The 22,848-nt window shown below is 37.7% G+C and overlaps 1 long non-coding RNA gene across 1 annotated transcript in view; it reads left to right on the plus strand.

The window, feature by feature from the left end:
* Nucleotides 1-22,848, plus strand: part of LOC124789450 — a 75,002-nt gene that overhangs the window by 28,632 nt on the left and 23,522 nt on the right. The window contains exon 3 of the long non-coding RNA XR_007016119.1: nucleotides 3,910-3,999. This is a non-coding gene — a long non-coding RNA (uncharacterized LOC124789450). The remainder of the gene's footprint in view (nucleotides 1-3,909; nucleotides 4,000-22,848) is intronic.

Raw genomic sequence — 22,848 nt, forward strand, 5'->3', positions numbered from 1 at the left:
ATTCATGTTTCAGCCTTGGTTTCCATCACTATGTACACCTTCAATGTTCTGCTAAATCATTATTGTCTCTAGTATGTCTGGTACCACGCACTGCATAATTTGAATCTGTGCCAGATGTCATGGACGCCAAAGACACCTAGAGGTCTCTGCAACATCGTGCCATAAGTCGTGGTGGTGCGCACCTCCTGGCCTGCATTTAGTGTGAGGGTGCCATAGTGGAACTCGTGGTTCCATCAGCCAATAGCAGTGCCCCAGATTGTGTATTTAAGCGCCTGCCTCTCGCTCAGCCAGCGAGTCTAATCATTTCATGAGTCTTGATGTATCGCCTCAACAACAGACAGCGTGAAACTTCCTGGCAGATTAAAACTGTGTGCCCGACCGAGACTCGAACTCGGGACCTTTGCCTTTTGCGGGCAAGTGCTCTACCAACTGACCGAGACTCGAACTCGGGACCTTTGCCTTTCGCGGGCAAGTGCTCTACCAACTGAACTACTGAAGCACGACTCACGCCTGGTCCTCACAGCTTTACTTCTGCCAGTATCTCGTCTCCTACCTTCCAAACTTTACAGAAGCTCTCCTGTGAACCTTGCAGAACTAGCACTCCTGAAAGAAAGGATACTGCGGAGACATGGCTTAGCCACGGCCCGGGGGATGTTTCCAGAATGAGATTTTCACTCTGCAGCAGAGTGTGGGCTGATGTGAAACTTCCTGGCAGATTACAACTGTGTGCCTGACCAAGACTTGAACACGGGACCTTTGCCTTTCGCGGGCAAGTGCTCTACCAACTGAGCTACCGGAGCACGACTCACGCCCGGTCCTCACGGCTTTACTTCTGCCAGTATCTCGTCTCCTACCTTCCAAACTTTACAGAAGCTCTCCTGCGAACCTCGCAGAACTAACACACACTCCGCTGCAGAGTGAAAATCTCATTCTGGAAACACCCCCAGGCTGTGGCTAAGCCATGTCTCCACAGTATCCTTTCTTTCAGGAGTGCTAGTTCTGCAAGGTTTGCAGGAGAGCTTCTGTAAAGTTTGGAAGGTAGGAGACGAGATATTGGCAGAAGTAAAGCTGTGAGGACCAGGCGTGAGTCATGCTTCGGTAGCTCAGTTGGTAGAGTACTTTCCCGCGAAAGGCAAAGGTCCCGAGTTTGAGTCTTGGTTGGGCACACAGTTCTAATCTGCCAGGAAGTTTCATATCAGCGCACACTAGACTGCGGAGTGAAAATCTCATTCTGGCAACAGACAGCCTGTTTACTGTTCTTTGTTTGCACTATTAGTGAAAGTCTTGGTTTTGTTTGGTTGTCTCTGTCACTCCATTGCTTCTTGCATGTAGTTGTCATTGTTTCATGTCCGTCCTTTTGGTTTGTTTGTTTGTTCGTGGGCCACTCTCCATTTGGTCCTACCGCACTTTCTCAGCCACCCCGCGGCAGGAACAGTCACGATTACAACAGGTTACAACAGTATATACTCTATACAAAATTGTTAAGGCTTTCGTGGCCACTTGTTGACAAACTGCCTATTGGCTTCTGTCTCGAGTTCTTCGGCTGACGTTCATCTAATGATTTTTCTGATGTTTCGCCAGCATGAGTGGCTGGCATTGTCAAAGCTCCACCCTCCATTGCCGGTGGTGAACTGGAGCCGAGCTTGCAGGCGCAGACTATATGTACCTGGCGCGCCAACGTCCGAGGGCTTCTCCACGGTCATTTCCGGTGCGGTTCTCCTCTTGCTACCTGCGATGGTAGTTTGCTGCAGTACGGGAAGCCAGGATCCATTTACCTTAAGGCTTTCCTCTTTCTTGTTCAAACTGTTCGCGTGTTTTAGTATTTCTACAGCTTCTCTGAACAAGCGCGTGTGATAATGCTTCTCTACAGCCAGAACTTCTGTGTCGGCGAATTTTATTACGTGGTCGGTCTCATTCAGTGCGTGCTCTGCCATGGCCGATTTCTCCACCTGCCCCAACCTGCAATGTTGCTTATGCTCTTTGATCCTGGTGTTGATGGATCGTCCAGTCATTCTGACATAAACTTTTCCGCATGTGCATGGTATACGGTATATTCCCGACATTGCAAGTGCATCTCTTTTCTCCTTCGCCGATCTAAGACACTCTGTGATCTTCCTTGTCGGTTTGAAAATGGTCTTTACGCCATGTTTGCACAATATACGGCTGATTCTGTCCATCACTCTGGGAATGTATGGCAGAAAGGCCGTACCCGACATTTCTTTTTCTGGTTCCTTACTTCGCTGAGTGTTTGGCTCTGTTACACTTCTAATATAATTTGTGGAGTACCCATTGCTCCTCAGGACAGTTTCCAGGTGTTGCATTTCTCGTTTGAGGTGTTGCAGCTCACATATTTTTGTTTTTGTTGTGGCTCCTTGTGCCTTATACTCTTCAGATTATACCTTGACTAGTTGATAGGCTTTCTCTACACTAATTCTCTTCATACTTTCTTCAACTTTAGTATGGTTACTTGCTCCAACCTTCTTTAGCCGTCATTGATTCTCTGTTTACTTAATTTTTGAGTTTATCATCATTTGCTTTACCTTTTTCACTAATTGAATTTTTGAATTTTTATCTTTTCTCTATTAGCTTAATTAATGAACTATCTATTTACGGTGTTTTAGTGAAGGTGGCATTGGGAATTAGTTGTTCATTTGCAGTACCTACAACTGCATTTTTCTGGTTGTTCGACTTTTCATTTGTTGTGCCAGCTGCCTCTTATTTCAAACTTCATTGTTCAGGAGTTTGAAATTCTGTCCTAGAATTAATATTCTTCAGTTTTGTCATATTGAAACTTGCTCTGGACTTGATTTTCCTTATTTACTTTAGCTGTAGGTTAGCTTTCAGGGAGACAAGACTATGGCCAATGAATCATTAGCACCAGGATATTTGTTACACTGTTTTATTTGGTTTCAGTGTTTTCGTCTTACAATAATGTCATCAGTCTGCATGGATACCTTTGTACAACCCATGTCTCTTCCCTTCTCTTCTCCTGCTAGAACAGTGTGTTTCCAACTTTCATTCTCTTTTCTTGCTAAAAATCAACCAGTCATCTGTTATATTTCTTCTCAAACTCAAAATTCTCGGCAAATTTTTGTCTGCACTATTTCCGCCTACTGGATTCCAATCACCAATAACTACAACATTCTCCTTTTCATAAGTGAGGTGCAATACTTCTTCTAATTCCATATATTTCCTTGACTACTTCATTTGAGTGTCCTGTAGTTGACATGTAAAGCTGAATAATAATTAGATCAACCAGACATGCCTCATGTTTTACCAGGATTGATTGGCATCAAGGACTGGAACAGAGAGTTAAATGACTCCCTACCTCCTCCACTGTTGTAACAAACATGGAAAGTACTTCCTTTTGATACTTTGAGCAATTTGAAATCAAGACTTTTCATGTGAAAATAATGTTAATACAAGAAAACTGCATATGATTATATTTAACAAATGTTTGCTGAATGTATATGGATAATTGGCAAAGCACAATGTAAGTAGAAAATCAATAAAAAATACAATATTGCAACTTTCATTCTCTTTTCTTGCTAAAATGAGCCAGTCATCTGTTATTTTTCTTCTTAAACCTGGAAATCTTGGCAATGTTTTCGGCTGCACTACTTCCACCGACTGCATTCCATCCCATAGGAAAAGTGCCACACATTTGTGGCAGAAATGTCACATTTAAAATTTTAGGCAAAAATATTAAATATTCAATTTACCTGAATTTACAACAATGTAAAAATGTTATTGTGGCCATGACTGCATGAATCAGTCTTAGTTTTGTCTCACTTTTGTTTTACTATTGTTTCAGTCTTTGGCTCTATTCAAGCTCAATTATTTCTTTGTAATGTTGGGTTTGACACTGAACCAATGTACCATTGATGTGATTTTATTTTTAAAAACTAGGTAACAGCGTTTTTGCAGAAGTTTAAAAATGAGATGTTCCCTCCCAACTATGGATATGGTGAAACTAACTTTCTGCAATTTCAGTAAACTGTAAGTACCAAGAGAAATAAGATTGTGTTTTGTTTAAATATTGTTCAATTTAATGATGGCAGGTAAAAGAGGAAACATTTCAGTCAACAGTAAATAGCACAATTACAGTGTTTTTAATTTACAGAAAGTGTTTATACCTCTGCTCTTTTTGCAGCATTATTAGTTTGAGAGGCACTTAAGATGCCCAAGGAATGGTTAAACAAAACAGGAGTAGCTTTGACTGAAAAATTTGCGTGTGTGTTTTTAACTTGTTCATGTATTCTTAAGCTTCCAGAATTCTGAATGAGATTTGGTCAGGTTTGTGGGCTTTAATTTTGATCAGAAACTTACATGGAAACCACAAATGAAAGACTCAGAAGTCAGTCCATGAAAGTATTTGATATTAAAGAAAGGTGTTGCTTAGGAAATTCTGAGGACCTGCCAAGGCTGTCTTTTTCCAGTTATACTGAACCTTTGTACCAGCTTGCCTACAGCTGCATGATGTGAATTTAGATCATCTCCCATTATTTATGAAGCTATAGAATCCAATGTACCCTAAGAAAATTTTATCTGGGAGTTTCGGGACACTCACTCTCATCTATCTACAACATACTCCACAAGCCACCTAATGGTGTGTGGCAGAGGGTACTTTTGGTTCCACTATCTGATCCCTCCAACCCTACTCCACCGGCAAATAGTGTGTGGGAAGAATGATTGTCAGTAAGCCTATGTATTGGCTCTAATTTCTCGAATTTTCTCCTTGTGGTCAATACGTCAGATGTACACTGGGGGAAGTAATATGCTGTCCGACTCCCCCTGAAAAATGATCTTTGTTGGATCTTCTCTATCTCCTTTGTCAGTCCTACCTGATAGGGATCCCAGATAGATGAACAATACTCGATAATCAGGCATACAAGTGCTTTATAAGTCACTTCTTTCATTGATGAGTTACATTTCCTCAAGATTCTTCTGATGAATCTGAGTCTGGTGTCTACTTTTCCCAATATCTGTTTTACATTGGCATTTCACTTAAGGTTGCTCTGGACAATTACACCCAGATATTTCAAAGCAGATGCTGTCTCCAGCTATTTGTCATCAATAGTGTAGTAGCACAGAAGTGGATTTCTTTTCCTATGTATACACAATATGTTACATTTATTTACATTTGGAGTTAACTGCCAGAGCCCGCACCATTCATCAAATCTGTGCAGGTCATTCTGCAAATTCTTACAATCTTCTGGCATTGCTACTTTGGTATAGACAACTACATCATTTGTGAATAGCCTTAAAGAGCATCTGTCACTTTCTACTAAATCATTTACATATATTGTAAACAGCAACAGTCCTATCACACTTCCCTGTGGTACTCCAGATATTACCTTTACATTTGTCGATTTAGTTCCGTTAAGAGCGACATGTTGAGTTCTATCTGCAAAAAAGTCTTGAATCCAATTGCAGATCTGCTCTGATATTCCATAAGCTCATAATTTTTTCATTAAATGGCAATGCAGGATGGTGTCAAATGCCTTACTGAAATCAAGGAACATGGGATCAACCTGAGCGCCATTGTCCACTGCACTGTGGATCTCGTGGAGGAACAGAGTGAGCTGAATTTTTCAGGATCTCTGTTTGTAGAATCCATGTTGATTTTTATAGAGGACATGTTCATTTTCCAAAAATGTCATAATTCTTGAGGATAAAACATGTTCCATAATTCTAAATCAGATTGACATCAATGATATAGGTCTATAATTGTGTGGATCCGTCTTACGGCCTTTCTTAAAAATGGGAATGACCTGCACTTTCTTCAAGTCATTAGGTACCTCTCATTGCTCAAGTAATCTACAATAAATTACTGCTAGAAGGGAAACAAGTTCTTTCACATAATCTTTATAGAATCTTACAGGTATTTCATCTGGTCCCGAAGCCCTTCCACTGCTAAGCGATTGTAGCTGTTTTTCAATTCCGTGATCGTTTTTCTCAATATCTGCCATTTTGATGTCCATATGATGATTGAAAGGGGGGACAGTGTTATGATCTTCCAAAGTGAAACAGCTTCAGAAGACCGAATTCAGTATTTTGGCCTTCTCTCTGTTATCTTCCGTTTCAGTGTTGGTGTGGTCAATGAGACAATGAATAGATGATTTTGACCCACTTACTGATTTTACATACAACCAAAATCTCTTAGGGTTTTTACTCAGACCGGTTGACAACATCTTGCTTTCAAAATCATTGAACACTTCTGTCATTGCTCTCCTTATGCTCATTTTCGCTTTGTTCAGATTCTGTATGTCAGCTAGGCTTTTACTTCTGTTGAATCTGAGAGGAAGCGCTCTTTGTTTATGTAGTGCTTTTCTAACATGGCTATTAAACCATGGTGGATGTTTCCCATCCCTTAAAACCTTAATCGGAATATACTTTTCTAGGGCATATTGAACGATGCCTTTGAATTTTTTTCCGCAAATGTATCTTCCTACCTTTCCTAACATTCCTTGTAGGACCCGTCATCATAGGTGCTGTCACAGCCTTATGATCACTGATAGCTTCCTCTACATTAACTCATTCAATAAGTTCAGGTCTGTTTGTTACCGGGAGGTCTAAGATGTTACCCTCATGAGTTGGTCCTCTATCTATCTGTTCAAGGTAGTTTTCAGACAAGACATTCAGTACAATGCAACACAATTCACTGTCTCTAGCACCAGTTTTGATGGCATAACACTCCCAATCTATACCTGACAAGTAGAAGTCAACCCCCCCCCCCCCCATTACAACAGAATAATCAGGAAAATTACTAATGATATTCTGCAAGTTCTGTCTGAAGTGCTCTACAACTACAGAGATCCTGATCCAGGTGGTCTACAAAGCATCCGATCACCATTTTTGACCATTCTTTGATACTCAATTTCACCCAGATTAATTCACATTCAGAATCCGTGATAATCTTGCTAGAACTTATGGAATTTTGTACTGCAATAAACATGCTACCGCCACTGGCACCCAACCTATCCTTATGAAAAACTTTCCACTCTGAACTTAGGGTTTCATTGCCATTGATGTCTGGTTTCAACCAGCTTTCTGTTCCCAATACTATCTGTGCATTATAACCTTCAGTAAGCGATACTAATTCTGGGACCTTTCCTTGGATGCTGCAGCAGTTTACTAAAATCATATTAATATTTTCTATCTCAGCTCTGTGAGGACCAAGATTCTGTGAGGTCGCTGTGGCTGATTTAACAGGCAAATCGTCTTTGATCCCAAGGAAGGAATTCTCTAACCTAAAAAAGCCCCATGTGTGCACGACACGTATTCCACTACCCTAGTAGCTGCTTCCTGTGTGTAGTGCATGCCTGACCTATTAAGGGGAACCTGACAATTCTGCACCCTATAGCGGAGGTTGAGATATTCGCATCCGATACAGTCGCAGTGTCGTCTGAGCCTCTGGTTTAGACCTTTCATGCTTCTCCAAACAAGAGGACCATGATCAACCCTGTGTACAATGCTACAGACAGACAACTGATCCTTTAGAGACTTACAACCCATCACTTTACATCAGACTACAATTGTGTGAAAGCATATAAATGTATTGCATACTCCAGGTGCCTGAACACTATACTGTTGGTTGCCCATCCATGGAATAACTTTTCAATAATGATTTACCATCAATGAGGTATTTTGGATTTCCTGCAAAAAACCTATATTTTAGAAATAGCTGTGGTCAACACTGATGAGTTACATCAATGCTGAATAAAATCACTACCTGAATTTCTTAGGAAGTCAGGAATTATTTCAGATTTAATGAATTTTAGAACAGTAAGCATGCTGAATTAACTTTATATTCCTTGCATTACATTGTTCTGGATGAGTACCATAATACTGCATGTACCATCTTGTCAAACCAGGAAAATTCCTTTGCCAAATCAACAGCTTTTCCTGACCACGTCTTCAGGATTTTCCTGCCTGATGCAGTCATCATGTGCTGTGCTGGGTTGGACACGATTAAGAACATACCAAAGTGGAAATGGACTGGTGGTACAATATCTTAATACCCTTAATGTTAATCAGAAAATGTACCCAGTAGCATATTGCACATAAATAGCTGAAAAAATCAAACCACTGGTTACACTGCAAAGAAAATTCTAGTATCTACGAGTAACCATCTGGTGTGATCTTAAGTGTACTATAATAGAGTCAAGGAAAGAAGATCCCTGACAGCTGGCAGTGCTGTTACCAGCTCCAACTGCAATGTGCAAATGGCTGCAGGTACAAACATTAGTCATCTATTCAACTGCGACAACACGGAGATGTTGCTAAAGAGATGCATACAAAATTGTGTTATGTAACTGGTTAACATAGGCACATTAAGCAGCAGCACCAAGCTCACTGCAACAGTCAGGGATTTTCTTTCATTGACTCTATTGTAGTTGTAGGAAACACAGATGCCAAGTGGAAATTCACTGGAAGATTCTTAAGGAAATGTACTTCACTCACAAAAGGAGTGGCATACAAAACATTTGCCTGAATAACTCTTGAGTATTGCTCATCACTCTGGGTCCCAAAGCAATTTTCACTGTGAAGAAATAAAGAAGATCCAGTGAAGAGAGGCACTTTTCATCATGGAATGATTTAGCTTAAACAGGGCTGTTATGGAGTTATTATTAAAAACCCCAGGAAAGCATAGGAACACTGTAGATTTCATGCCTATTGTTCCCTGTTTACACAGCTGTTTTTAGTGTTTAAAACAATATTGTGTTACAAGTTTTAGTTACAATAATTTTATAATGATTATTAATAGTAAGCCTCACATTAGAAGATGAGTATCTTTTTAATGTGGTTTCGTGTAAGACTTTTGCATCTGCGTCTACACCATTGGACATGATCAGAACACAAATGGGTATTTGTGTGTGTTAGCACTCACCCACTGCATTCATGATAATCACAAAGACAGTGGCTGAGAGCTGATACACACAAATGTGTGTGCAGGTTGCTATTAGATTCATTACTGTCAGATCAAAAAAATTTGGAAATTTGTGTTAAGGTCTTATGGGAACAAACTGCTGAGGTCATCAGTCCTGAAGCTTATGCACTACTTAATCTAACTTACACTAAGGACGACACACACCCATGCCTTAGGGAGGACTCGAACCTCTGATGGAGTAGCCACGTGGAACTGTCAGATCATGATTATTATTAAGGCAGTAACTCAGCATACTTTCCCACCCTACCAAGCACTCCAAAGCTATAATACAGGTGGCCATGACCCAACATGCCGACAATGAAAATCTTGCTAACCAATCTAAAGCTACGTTACATGATCAATAACAGTGTGCACAGTCTGCATTTTCTGCTTTTTTTCCAAGGCTGACTTTGAAAGGGAATATGATGCCCTTTTTGAGGAACTCATATGAAAATCAACATTAAAGGTCATGATAATGTCAAAGAAAACTTTAAATGCAGGAAATGTAACATGGAATCATTAATGATGGGAAAGAATTGTATTGAGAGATTAGGCCTTCTGTTGGGACTGACAAAACTGAATATAAAAAGCTGGGAAATGTAAAATGAGGTTTTACTGTATTATTATTATTATTATTATTATTATTATTACTATTATTTCGTAATGCATTTTAAGAACTGCCATCATCATCATCACTGTCATCTTCACATCATCATCATCATTGTCATCTTAACATTGTCATCATCATCACAATCATCATCATCATCATCATCATGTGATACAGTTCACAGACTTCACTTTCTTTGATTATTAGTACTGTGATTATTATGGTCTAACAAGTATCTTGAATTTTACCTTTTTAAAACAATAATATTCATGTGTAACAATCAAAGTTTTAACAAGAAACACCACCAATTTTTGACAAAATAATTTAATTCGGTAGATAAAAATCTACTCACCAAGTGGCGGCAGAATACACACATAAAAGAAGTCTTTTCTTCTCATCCAATCCGGAACGGAAAGACTCCCCTGAACCACAGTTCTGGGCGACGTTCCAAAAATCTACCCCTTTTCCTAGACCTCTTCAGTCCTTTTCCTTCACCTATCTTCCTTCCCCTTCAACCCTTCTCCCTAAAGAAGAAGCCACTGGATCTGAAAGATTTCCTAATTATAACCTTCTTTTATGTGTCTGTTCCATTGCCACTTGGTGAAAATCAAAGTTTTAAAAATGAAGAAGTCAGTTATAAATTCAATACTGAACATGTTCTGAAATTAGTGCCACTGTTAGTGATGATTTATCGTTAACTGTATGGTGGTAAAATGTACACAATATCATTTATAAAATATAATTTAATATATGTTGTTGTTGTGGTCTTCAGTCCAGAGACTGGTTTGATGCAGCTCTCCATGCTAATCTATCCTGTGCAAGGTTCTTCATCTCCCAAAACCTACTGCAACCTACATCATTCTGAATGTGTTTAGTGTATTCATCTCTTGGTCTCCCTCTATGATTTTTACCCTCCACACTGCCCTTCAATACTAAACTGGTGACCCCTTGATGCTTCAGAATATGCCCTACCAACCGATCCCTTCTTCTAGTCAAGTTGTGCCACAAATTTCTCTTCTCTCCAATTCTATTCAATACCTCCTCATTAGTTACGTGATCTATCCATCTAATCTTCAGCATTCTTCTGTAGCACCACATTTTGAAAGCTTCTATTCTCTTCTTGTCTAAACTATTTGTCGTCCATGTTTCACTTCCATACATGGCTACACTCCATACAAATGCTTTCAGAAACAATTTCCTGACACTTAAATCTATACTCGATGTTAACAAATTTCTCTTCTTCAGAAACGCTTTCCTTGCCATTGCCAGTCTACATTTTATATCCTCTCTACTTCGACCATCATCAGTTATTTTGCTCCCCAAATAGCAAAACTCATTTACTACTTTAAGTGTCTCATTTCCTAATCTAATTCCCACAGCATAACCTGATTTAATTCAACTACATTCCATTATTCTAGTTTTGCTTTAGTTGATGTTCATCTTACACCTTCCTGTAAAGACACTGTCCATTCCGTTCAGCTGCTCTTCCAGGTCCTTTGCTGTCTCTGACAGAATTACAGTGTCATCGGCGAACCTCAAAATTTTTATTTCTTCTCCATGGATTTTAATTCCATCTCTGAATTTTTCTTCGTTTCCTTTACTGCTTGCTCAATATACAGATTGAATAACATCAGGGATAGGCTACAACCCTGTCTCACTCCCTTCCCAACCACTGCTTGCCTTTCGTGTCCATTGACTCTTATAACTGCCATTGTTTCTGTTTAAATTGTAAATAGCCTTTCGCTCCCTGTATTTTACCCCTGCCACCTTCAGAATTTGAAAGAGAGTATTTCAGTCAACATTGTCAAAAGCTTTCTCTAAGTCTACAAATGCTAGAAATGTAGGTTTGCCTTTCCTTAATCTTTTTTCTAAGATGCGTCGTAGGGTAAGTATTGCCTCATGTGTTCCAACATTTCTACAGAATCGAAACTGATCTTCCCCGAGGTCGGCATCTACCAGTTTTTCCATTTGTCTGTTAAGAATTCGTGTTAGTATTTTGCAGCAGTGGCTTATTAAACCGATAATTCGGTAATTTTCACATCTGTCAACATCTGCTTTCTTTGGGATTGGAATTATTATATTCTTCTTGAAGTCTGAGGGTATTTCACCTGAGTCATACATGTTGCTCACTATATGGTAGAGTTTTGTTAGGCCTGGCTCTCCCAAGGTTGTCAGTAGTTCTAATGGAATGTCGTCTTCTCCCGGGGCCTTGTTTCGACTTAGGTCTTTCAGTGCTCTGTCAAACGCTTCACGCAGTATCATATCTCCTATTTCATCTTCATCTACATTCTCTTCCATTACTATAATATTGTGCTCAAGAATATCACCCTTGTATAGACCGTCTATATACTCCTTCCACCTTTCCGCTTTTCCTTCTTTGCTTAGAACTGGGTTTCCATCTGAGCTCTTGATATTCATACAAGTGGATCTCTTTTCTCCAAAAGTCTGTTTAATTTTTCTGTAGGCAGTATCTATCTTACCCCTAGTGATATGTGCATCTACATCCTTACATTTGTCCTGTAGCCATCCTTGCTTAGCCATTTTGCACTTCCTGTTGACCTCGTTTTTGAGACGTTTGTATTCCTTTTTGCCTGCTTCATTTACTTCATTTTTATATTTTCTCCTTTCATCAATTAAATTAATTAAATTCAATATCTCTTCTGTTACCCAAGGATTTCTATTAGCCCCTCATCTTTTTACCCACTTGATCCTCTGCTACCTTCACTATTTCGTCTCTCAAAGCTACCCATTCTTCTTCTACTGTATTTCTTTCCTCCATTCTTGTCAATCATTCCCTAATGCTCTCCCTGAAGCTCTCTACAATCTCTGATTCTTTCAATTTATCCAGGTCCCGTCTCCTCAAATTCCCACCTTTGTGCAGTTTCTTCAGTTTTAATCTACAGTTCATAACTAATAGATTGTGGTCAGAGTCCACATCTGCCCCTGGAAATATCTCACAATTTAAAACCTGGTTCCTGAATCTCTGTCTTACCATTATATAATCTGTCTGATACCTTCTAGTATATCCAGGGTTCTTCCACGTATACAGCCTTCTTTCATGATTCTTGAACCAAGTGTTAGTTATGATTAAGTTATGCTCTGTGCAAAATTCATCAATCTCTTCATCATCCGCGGAGCTAGTTGACATATAAATTTGTAATACTGTGGTAGATGTTGGCTTCATATCTATCTTGGCCACAATAATGTGTTCACTACGCTATTTGTAGTAGCTTACCCGCATTCCTGTTTTCCTATTCATTATTAAACCTACTCCTGCATTACCGCTATTTGATTTTGTTTTGATAACCCTGTATTCACCTGACCAGAAGTCTTGTTGCTCCTACCACCAAACTTCACTAATTCCCACTATATCTAACTTAAACCTATCCATTTCCCTTTTCAGATTTTCTAACCTACCTGCCTGATTAAGGGATCTGACATTCCATGCTCCGATCCGTAGAACACCAGTTTTCTTTCTCCTGATAATGACATCCACCTGAGTCGTCCCCACATGGAGATCCAAATAAGGGACTATTTGACCTCCGGAATATTTTACCCAAGAGGACACCCTCATTATTGAACCATACAGTAAAGCTGCATGCCCTCGGGAAAAATTACAGCTGTAGTTTCCCCTTGCTTTCAGCCATTCGCAGTACCAGCACAGCAAGGCAATTTTGGTTAGTGTTACAAGGCCAGATCAGTCAATCATCCAGACTGTTGCCCCTGCAACTATTCAAAAGGCTAGTGTCCCTCTTCAGGAATGACATGTTTGTGTGGCCTCTCAACAGATACCCCTCCATTGTGGTTGCACCTACGGTATGGCTATCTGTATTGCTGAGGCATGCAAGCCTCCCCACCAACGGCAAGGTCCATGGTTCATGGGGTGAAGAGGTATACCGGTACATTAAGAAAAGTAAATGAAATGTAGAAACTAGATCCGTATACAGTATTAAAAACAAACTATCACTAAACCAGTTAATCTAAATTAATTAATAAAGTAAATTAGAAAGAAAACCGCTACTTCGAAAAAAGCCGCTGGCCTCTCAGTTACATTATAGAACTGCTATTAGCAGCTTAATATTTACTTGATTATAATGGTATTTTTCTTTCAAAGAAAACGTGTGTTTATTTTTTGTAAATACTGAATCTTAGGTACAGTACACTACTACTAGGAGGGCATACTGAAAAGTAATGCCTTCAAATCACTTATGTGAAGATTTTTAAATAAAACAATCATTATTAACATTCTACATTATTATTCTGCAAAAACTAATTACACTCATACATCCCTAATTGTATCTATTTATTAACACTGTTGCTACTTTCACAATTCCATGATTTACTTATGAGAAAATTAACTTTCTCGTGCATGGAAGTTACAGTTTGGCCTTTACATCAAAGTAGGTAATATTCATAAAAAATCAACCACAACAATTCAACAGTACTCAGTAAGATCTATCCACTGACACTATGTTTGTATGAATTGTATAAGCCATTAGTGACTTATTAATTTTTAAAGATCATTTTATAGTGGCACATAAAACATTTAACATTAAATAACTTGTAAACTAAATCACCTAGCAAGGGGGCATCTTTACTTGTGCATTCATCTGCATTTTGCCTTTAAAACCATGTTACTGGCTTCTTTGCCACTGGTTTCTTTATTCAGTCAATTCGGCCATGGAGGCTACCCTCCCAAGCCCTCTCAGATGATTAGGTTTTTCCCCTCTGCATGTTCAGAGCCACCAGCTAGCTGACCCGCACTCAGGATTTCTCGTACTTTGAGGCCTGCCAATCTTCACATCTCTTAGGTGCTGCCACCTACTGACATCACTGCATAGCTCTTACAGCCCACCATGGCCTTCGCAGCTATCAAAACACATTCTCTTGGTGCACACACAGCCATGTTTGTTGTCAAAATTTCACATTTCATAAAAACCTCTTACTTTTTGGTGTCAAAACAACATTTTTTTTCCAATTTATTTACACGCAGTATACCTCTTATTTGATTCCCATTCACATTATTGCTGATAGATACCTCCCTTTTTGTTTGTAATAACTTGCTGGACACATCAGGTTCAGACTCCACTACATTTTCCTCAACACTTAATTAATCAATTAACTTTTAAGTTGAAACTTGAAACTTCCTGGCAGGTTAAAACTGTGTGCCCGACCGAGACTCGAACTCGGGACCTTTGCCTTTCACGGGCATGTGCTCTACCAACTGAGCTACCCAAGCACGACTCATGTCCCATCCTCACAGCTTTACTTCTGCCAGTACCTCGCCTCCTACCTTCCAAACTTTATAGAAGCTCTCCTGCGAACCTTGCAGAACTAGCACTCCTGAAAGAAAGGATATTGTGGAGACATGGCTTAGCCACAGCCTGGGGGATGTTTCCAGAATTAGATTTTCACTCTCCAGTGGAGTGTGCGCTGATATGAAACTTCCTGGCAGATTAAAACTGTGTGCCGGATCGAGACTCGAACTTCCAAGACACTTACATTTCTCACATGTTTCCCTCTGTTATCCTATCTCCCTCTTTTTTCTTGCCTCCTTCCAATGTCTACTTCTACTCTAAAATTCTCTTTCCACTTATTTCTCCCTCTTTATTATTAATATTTCTTTACACTGCACATTCATGAAAACTGTTCATGTAAGTGGCAAAGCTCTTCTTCTCTGATTTGTTTCATTTCAACTCTAATTTCAGCCTCAATGCAGATAATTCCATGTTCAGTAGTTTTGTACACAATTCCTTTCCATAGCACAAGTTTGTTTATCTACACACTTCAAAAATTGATCAGATGAATCATCAGATCTATAATCAGTTCCCCATTACAATTATCTTGGTAATCTCCTCTACATCAGATGAATCATCAGATCTATAATCATGTTCCCCATTACAATTATCTTGGTAATCTCATGTAAAATCATCAATTTGCATCAGTTCATTGAAAAGTTTACCTCATTGCACTAATCTTCTCAGGTGATTCTTATAAAATTCCTTCATGCACCCAAAACTTCCCTATAACAAGAATCATTCTATATTAACTTTTAATCCTCACCTCTTCCAATTTTCAGCAAAATTTATTTAAGAACCACTTCTAAAATGGTGTAAAAGGTGGTTTCTAATTATAACTATGATTTATCCAAGTTAGTTTTTCTCATTTAATTCTTAAACTGTCTGAAATTTATTGTACAAAATTCTGTCTGCAAGGTGAAAAGAGTGTAAATTACCCTCAGCTGGAAAACTTTACACTGGTAGATTTGCCCACAGGTTATCATTGTTACTACGGAAATTTATTGGGACCAAAACTTTCATTATTGCTCTCTAGTTGTCCACTGTAGTCAGTGTGTGATTTGTGCTTTACAAGCCAATTTTCCTGAAAACATTGTTTTGTCTAAGACTGCTATTTTATATATCATCTTCCTGAATGATAAATAGTAGTACATATGCTTTCTCTAAAATTATTATTTTTCTTTACCTAATTAGTTATATATTTAACTATATTTTAACTTTTCTTCTCAAAGAAAGTAAATTAAAAGAGAATTTTCTTTACTCAAGTGACACAAAACTGAAACTAATTGTAAAATATTACTTCTCGGAGTGAGAACAAATCAGTGGCTTTGGAAACTAGTGTGCTAGTTAAAGCATTTTCTAGATTTACTTAATTAATTGAACATATTGACTTTATACTGATTTCTCATAATTTTTAAAAGCTTAAATCTAGAACAAATCACTTGCTTTTAAAAAAATTACTACACAAGATATTTACCATTGTTTTTACCAAATTCTTCACCAAAATTTGTATACATTCCCACATATACTGTAGGTAAGCCACACTCCCTCTCAAAATCTTCACAATCAAATATTTGTACTAATGCAGAAAGAAATTACATTCAAAATCATGAAATTATTTACAAAATTCTTCATATTTCTCTCTTCATTTTTACTCACTCGCACTTTCAGGTTTAATCAAACAGTGGAAGCTTCAGGTAAGAATCTCAACAATGTACAAAAAGACAGATTACTACTTATGGTAAAGAAGACACAGTAAGCTGTTTACATAGAGCTTTTGGCCACAGCCTTCATCATAAACAGTGAAACACACACCGTTCATACAAACGAGCAAGCACACTTCATGTGCACATGACTGCCACCTCTGGCATCTTGGGCCAGAATGCAACTTTCAAGTTAGTCGAGTCAGTATTAGGATATCGATTCCATATTCCCACTGAAATTTCTGAGTCACCATACTAATCAATTTATTTTAATTGTCACATATGGAACTTTTCCACATTAAAATCCTTTGTCCATTTACCATTCCAACAATGAATCCTTTTACAGGATTTTCTATACTGGTATTTTGTTTTAGAAGTCACATCCAATAATCTACACTACTTCAAAACCAAGTTCTTGTTTTATATCTTGTTAACACACCCTTTCTACAAGTCACCTTATTTCATTGTTAATTTCCTTGTTACCCCCTTCACTTACATATTGCCTAGTGATCTTTGCACTACTACTTCCATATACATTGGCTACTTTTCAGCACTACAACACACCCTCTCTAAGACAACTGACCCGATTTCATCATCAATTACTTTCATCAGTTGCATTATATTCATTACTCATGTTCTCTCTCTATTTAATTACATTCTCTCACAATGAATTTCAAAATGACAAGATGCTCTAGCACTTTTACTTTTCTCTAGATAGTGAAGAATATTAAAGGTGATATGTTCCAGAAGGACAGAAGAGGGGACTGACAATTTGGAAGGAAAATTAAATAATATTGCCAATAATTCAAGTGCCTTCTGACTGTCAGTCACCTAACACTGCAAGGAGTGCAGTGCCCTTAGAGGTCTTTACCTCTAGCCACTACTTTAGATGTAAGAATTTCCTTGAGCCATTAACACTGATAACCCTAACGGCTTTCCTGATTTCCTATATTCCAACCTATAGGCATTTGGGTGCTCTTACTCAATCACTCTGAATGGACACATCTACTCATCAGTAAACTTTTTGGTTTCCAATGTTATCTTATTTTGATTTTCTTTCATTTTGACTAAGACTAGGCCTCTGATATGAAAACTTATCAGAGCACCCTAACCCCATACCGCCACTTTCTTTCTGACATCTTCTTCCTAATATTTTGCCTAGCTGTTGCCTGAAATTCTACCAGATCAAACAACAGTTTATTGGGCCTGATTCCACACATTCTCACATGGAGCAAAACTTGTTGCCTCATGCTTCAGATAGTTAATTACTTCCTCAAAATATTCTGAATGTTGTGCACATGTGGCTTGTTTGACGCAATTCATAAAGTTCTTTAATAATTCGCTCACATGTATTAACTTAGCAAAAATAAGTTGCTTTCTAAGAATTCTTTAAAACTTTTTGAGATAAACTACGGACCACTGCCCAGTAATATGGCTTTCACTATACCTATTATAACAGACTAATCCATAAGTAATTTGTTCACCAATATTTTCACATTTGTTTTTTTCAGTAGAGTACAATTTCACAAATTTTGTATATCCGCCTAGCAGCACAAAAACATATTTACACCTCCCTCTGGATATTGATAATGTCCAAATACATCAACAGAAACTATGTCAAACCTGTTTTATAGCTCTACACTGTGCATTTTGCCTTTTGTGATCTTATTATTCGCTCTAACTTTCTGATATCCATCACACATTTCTACTCTTTTTTGCACACATCATCACATGTTGTTAAACATGACCATTTCATTAAGTTATGGTATACGTTTCCTTACTCTGTAATGTCCAGTTTTTTTGCATACATATTCAATAAGTAAATCCACTTTCTGCCCAGGAAAGCTAATTTTCCATTGGCTTTCAGTTTTCTTTCTCCTTTTGAACAAAATGCTTTTGTGTATCTGATAATACTTGGCCACTTTTGGATATGCAGGGGCATCTAAATAACTTTTAACTAATTTTAAATCATCATCCTGATTCTGTTTCTGCCATAATTTTTGGCATACGCCTCTTCAAGTGGGCTTCCTCATCTATCTTTATCATTGCAACAAAAATGTGTATCTCTTCCTTATATAACAATGGATTTTCATTTTCATTCCTATCCTTTATACTCCTCAACAAGGCATCTGCAAATACATTTCCAGACCCTTTGAAGTATTTTATCTCAGTGTCATATTGTTGTAAATATAAAGCCCATTTTGTTACTCTCAGGTGCTTAAGTTTGCACATCTGTAAGAAAGTCAGTGCCTTGTGATCACTGTAAACAATCACTTTGTGTTCCAATAAATACTGCTGAAATTTTTGTAAATGAAAATTTATAGCCTATGCCTCTTGCTCTTATATGCGATAATTTCTCTCTGATTGCTGTAAAGTTCTACTAACAAATGCTATAATTTTGTGTACCTCTTCATCCCCTTCTTTATCCAACTAAAACAATTCTGCACCAATCCCGTACCAATGGTCATCAGCTATTAAACAAAATGGCTTACCAATGTCTGAATGATTTCATACTTTACTGGTATACAAAACCTCTAAGTTCCTCAAATACAGTTTGACATTTTGCTGTCGATTTATAAGTTACATCTTCCTTCAACAGGTTCCTTAAGCATGGAGCATTAAATAACTTTCCTGGAACAAAATGGCTTTGGAAACCAAATAAACTAAACATAACACTTCTTTCTATCATTATGAGCTTTGCAACCTCTTATAGCTTCCATTGTTCCTGGATCTAAAGGAATTCCTTCCCCACTAATAATATGTCACAAAAATTTCAATTCCTCTCTTACTTTGATCCCCCCCCCCCCTTTCCATTTGATTCCAAAACTTTGTGTAACAACATACAATGTTCTCCTCAAGTTAATGTGAAAATTAAAACGTCATCAACATATGTTGTTATTGTCTTAATAGTTCATCGTCTTAGGCCTGTGTTAGCTCATACAAAAGCACAAACACTTCTATTCAGCCCAAATGGTATAACTCTGTACTCGTAAAATTGACCTTCAGACAAGAATGATGTGTACTTCCTGGATTCCTTAGCTAATGGTAGGTTCCAATAGCCATACATTATGTCCATTGGTGTCAGGAACTTTGTTCTCATACATTTTTGTAACAATTCATCAATGTTTTTGGAGCAATCACCTTCTGGTATAATCACCTTATTTAGGTCCAGCCACAGAGATCCATCTTTTTTCATTGCCACAATTAAAGGATGATTATATACACTGACAGCTTTCTCAATGATCTCCCACTTACACATGTTTTGAATTAAGTCCTCCACAGCTTCCTTATGCTGTCCCACATTTGGTATAGGTTTTTTGTGAAACTGTGCATATTCTTAACCAGTCAAGTAACGTTCATAATCTCTTACTAAACCTGGCTGATCTGAGAAACATTTTTATGTCCAAACAAAACCTCTTGTAACTCTTCCTTTTAGTATTCCTCTAACTTGTGAATTTCTTTCGTTTTTCCACTATTTTATTTTTTACCATCAACAATTTCTTTGGATTCACCCTGTTTCTTCACCATATTCACTATACTCTTCTAACTCCTCCTTTCTCCTCCAATACCTGTAGGAATGATGCCACTTTCCTCATTTTTCTTGGAAAATGCTATAATTACTGTTCTCTTTATTTCCATCCAGAATCCCAGAATCTTCATTAAAAAACATGTTTCCTTTGTATTTACAAAAGAAGTCAATCTCATTCAACATGCCAGGGATTATATTAAAGTTATGATACAACTGGATATCATTTCTATTAACAGATAACATCACTTCATATTTAACAGATTTCTTTTCCTTTCCCTATGCATACAGTTATCTGAATACTCATTAACATGCATTATTATCAGGTCCTCTTTATCAGGGAACATATCTGGCCGCTTCTGACTAACACTCTAAAGATCACTGCAACTGTCATCTTAAAACTGCTCTTCTTCACTTCGCATCCTAAAATTAATTACAGGTCTTTTCCACAGTATTAGTGACCATCTTCCTCCAGTAAATCATCTACAGTTTCCCTTCTGTTAAAACCTTCCTGTGTCTGGAGATTACACACATATGTGTAATTCTTTTAACATTTGTTAATCAATCCACAACTGACAGGTCAAAACATTTCTATGATTCTACCTCTTCTCTTCCCACAGTAATCAATTTGTTTAACAGCTCCTCAGATTCAGTATCATCTTCATCTTCCTCTAAATTCGCACTAACTGACTGATACCCATTATAGTCATTGCCTGCTTGCACATCTCCCGTTACTGCATGCAACTGCCTGCAATATTTCATCCATCCTTTTTTTTTTTTCATCTAGCTCCTGCAATTCTTCACTACCTGGTTCTTCCTTTCTTCCTGACAACATTCCTCATAAGCTTCACTGTACACAATTTCCAGTGTAACAGATGTTTCATCATTTTTCTTTAAACCATCAACCAAATTCAATATTGCTGTGCCTGTGTTGTTAAGAAGAATGATGCACTGTTCCTTTGGACATGGATACATGTCTGACAGAGCATTGCATCATTTTTCATAAAAACACAGACACTGAAATATTGTATTAATCTGCCAATAACAGGCAGCAACTTTCATTTAAAATGTCCTCCCCTATATAGGAATTACATAATGTGTGCACGAGTACAGGTTGTGCTGCAGGAATGATGATACTTGGAAATTTGGATGTGGTTGTGAGTCACACACGTATAGCCAAAACAGTTAAGGTAACTGCTTGCATGAAGTGGGAAACCTAGTTTCAAGTCCCAGTCGGGTGCCAATTTTCATTGTCATCAACCCTTATACACAGTGCACTGCAGCATTTCCTTTAGTATTTCCTATTAAAAAACTCTTCCAAGCCACTGTTAAACATGTATATCCTGATTTCATTAATCTCATTAGCCTCAGTTGTACTACTACTAACACTACTTTGAACTTCCGATACCTTGTTGTTATTGTATAAAAAGGGCATGGGTAGCAGGTTCAAATTACTGTTACCCATTCTGCATATGATCACAAACTGGAGAACATGACCTTTACACAGGTCCTTACTCTCTGTTAACTGGTCTATTTGCCTTAGCATGGCACCAATCCCTTGGCCATCTACTGTCTACATACATACATATACATATATACATTATTTCTGGTACATACATACATTATTTCTGGTATACACACATTCTGTTTACATTAATGTTTCGGTGTATTTCTACACTTTCCTGGGACCTCATACTTATTAATAACATCCCCAGGAACAGTAATTATTTTGTTTTCCATTCATAGGCAACTTCCCATCAAGACCCACGATAACCTGCTCAGGCTCTAACTTATCTGTCAAATATGACAAATTAGGCACCCACTTTAATGCAAAACTCCTCACATTTTCTTTTCTGGGATTAAATTTTTCACCAGTTCAGAAACTATTTTGTAATTCAATTTACTTTTATTTATCTTAATATCCTTTAAAAAAATTCTTCCTTAAACTTTTCTAACAGATCATATTTTTCAGTAGCAGTCACACTCCAAGTTCTAGCTTCTCCCAAGAATTTCAATGTAGTGAAAGAAATCCTTTGCTGATCTGTCCATAACTTAGGCAAAAAAATTTTAAATCATTCTAAAATTCTTTTGATGCAAAATTTCAGACTGATCTATATGTAAACATTGTCTGATTGTAATATAAGCAACTTCAGAAGATTCTTTCACCAAATTACAGCCTACACTGTTAGTGCCTTTTCTAACATTATATTCTACTTTAGAAAAACTTCTTGTCATGCTCAAGCAATTTAGTTTATACATTCCCAACCCAGTTAGTCAGCTGATCTATGTTAGATTCTACCACTTCCATACAATCTGTTCAAAATTTACATTTTCTGTATTAATTTTAGTGTCCACAGCTCTGTGGTTATTTTCTGAAACAAATTCTTCAGCAGCAACTTTCTGCTCAATTTTATGTACATCTTCTTTAACTTGGCCCATTCTTTGCTTCCTTCCAATATTTACCTTTTTAAAAATTTCCAGTAACTAAGTTTTGGCACTTTCTGATGATTTTTTACAATTTTTTCTCAATTTAAGAAACATTTTTGTCATCCTTGATGTCAAACAACTGCAAATTTTTCTCCCACATTTTCTTTAATTCAGCAGCATGGTGTTCCAATTCTGTATTAATTTCATATTTAAATTTCTTTATCATACGAGCCAAATTATTAATACTATCAGATTGCTGTTTAAACTCATTAGCCAATTCACATCACCTTCAGTGGAAATTCATACTACGTTCAAATTCTTATACAAATCAGGTGAAGCTGCAAGCAATGTGGATA

The sequence above is a fragment of the Schistocerca piceifrons genome, chromosome 3 (genome assembly GCF_021461385.2).
Source record: "Schistocerca piceifrons isolate TAMUIC-IGC-003096 chromosome 3, iqSchPice1.1, whole genome shotgun sequence".
In the NCBI taxonomy this organism is placed as follows: domain Eukaryota; kingdom Metazoa; phylum Arthropoda; class Insecta; order Orthoptera; family Acrididae; genus Schistocerca; species Schistocerca piceifrons.